The sequence below is a fragment of the Piliocolobus tephrosceles genome, chromosome 12 (genome assembly GCF_002776525.5).
Source record: "Piliocolobus tephrosceles isolate RC106 chromosome 12, ASM277652v3, whole genome shotgun sequence".
NCBI lineage: Eukaryota > Metazoa > Chordata > Mammalia > Primates > Cercopithecidae > Piliocolobus > Piliocolobus tephrosceles.
Window position 1 is genome coordinate 109662175 of NC_045445.1, and position 2067 is coordinate 109664241.

Sequence of the window (2067 nt, forward strand, 5' to 3'; positions counted from 1 at the left end):
AGACTGGAGTCTCGCTCTGCTGCCCGGGCTGGAGTGCAGTGGCCGGATCTCAGCTCACTGCAAGCTCCGCCTCCCGGGTTTATGCCATTCTCCTGCCTCAGCCTCCCGAGTAACTGGGACTACAGGCGCCCGCCACCTCGCCCGGCTAGTTTTTTTGTATTTTTTTAGTAGAGACGGGGTTTCACCGTTTTAGCCAGGATGGTCTCGATCTCCTGACCTCGTGATCCGCCCGTCTCGGCCTCCCAAAGTGCTGGGATTACAGGCTTGAGCCACCGCGCCCGGCCTGACCATGTAATTTATAAAGAGTACATCTCCAATAAATGTAAGAGCATGACTAAGCTTTGAGACCTGCACTCCAAGTCCAGCTGGACTACTCTGAAGTCCAATTAGGAGTCTGAGGAGAAGGACAACAAGGATGAAGAGGAAGAAGAGGAAGATGATGAGACTAGTGACTCCTCTGAGGATGGTGGGGACTCCTCCAAGTCCAGCATTGAGGATGAGATCAAGGATAGGGACAAGAATAAGGAGGATGACAAGGATAAGGATGATAAGGAGAATGGCAGTGAGGATGAAGACAATGAATCCACCCACTCCTCCTCTTCAAGGGACTCCTCAGATGCTGACTCCAACTGAGATCAGCCCCACCCTGAGGCAGCCAGGGAGAGCCCAGGAGCTCACCTCACAAAATATGGTGGGGATAGGGGGCTGGAGGAGTCCAAATCAGGATTCTACAGCCTCAGAGACATCAGATCAGCCCTGGGGGGTCCTCCAGGGAGAGCAACCACCTGACTGAGCCAACACCAGACCAGTCCCCCACACCCCCACCTACTTGTGACTTGTGCTTCTGGCTTGGATGATGTAACAGGCAGCAGAACTGAGGGGTCCCAGAGAGTTCAGTGAGGTCCTCACAACTGCAGCTCAAACCAAGGTGGGGTGGAAGTTTAGGGGGAACCCTTTCTTTTTCAGAGGGGCTTCCTGCCTGGCCTACTGTATCGGAACTGGAGGCAGAGAACATTTCGGGAGAGGAGGGTAAGTGCCTTTGAGAAAATAGGCACTGCCCTGATGGCCCTCTCCCCTATCCCCTGTAGGAAGGAGGTGTCTGGACCCGCTTATTGGAGAGGGGACAGAAGTGTGTTTTATATGCATATATATTAAGCTGTAAACAAGATGCTTCATTCTGAAAAAAATGAAGCACATGATTATTAATAACAACCGAATTACTGACTTTCTGTTTCTCAAGACAGTTGATCATGGACATGTAATTTGCGCAAAAGTTTAAGAGCCATTTACCAGCCACCCTGGGAGCCAAAATAATATCAATGACTGGCTATATAAAATCTGAGGAGGTAGATCTGTGAAAGATACATACACATTTATTTCAAAACTTCGTAGTTTCTTTTTTAAATTTATTTTACTTTAAGTTCCGGGATACATGTGCAGAACGTGCAGGTTTGTTACATAGATATACATGTGCCATGGTGGTTTACTGCACTTAGAAAACTTCATAGTTTCAAAACTTCATAGTTAATTTAAGAAGCCTGGGCCTGAAGATGGCAATTTAACATGTATTAATATGTCTTCAGAAGGTGTATTTACATATCACTCAGTAAAGCATGACTTTTAATTTAGATCAAATCATCATTTTCCTAAATTAATACCATTCATTTTTATTCCAAGTGTTCATGTGCATATATTAAAAATGAACTGATAGATGTTATTGTGTTCACTTCATTAGCAGAGCTTCGCAAAGAATTAAGCGAGGTCAGTTTTAAATCAGTGATATTGAATGCTTCAAATAAAACAATCTGTTAATTCCAATGATGGCTAAATTTTTCTCACCCAATTCATTGAATCAAAGTAAAATTTTTAGAAGTTCATTCTATCAAAGTGAAATATGATATTGTTTTGAATTCTATTGAAAATTCATTTTAAAAGTTCAATATTGAGGATTCAGTTATTTTGTGAAATGAAAGTTATTTTTTGTGTGTGTGAAGCACAGTGTTATGGTAAAAACAAGGTTTTTTTTTTTTTATTATACTTTAAGTTCTAGGGTACATGTGCATAACG

At 43.3% G+C, this 2067-nt stretch overlaps 1 pseudogene; it reads left to right on the forward strand.

Moving 5' to 3' along the window:
• LOC111536338 overlaps window positions 1–633 on the forward strand; it is a 6447-nt pseudogene extending 5814 nt beyond the window's left edge.
• The last annotated feature ends 1434 nt before the right edge of the window (window positions 634–2067 follow it).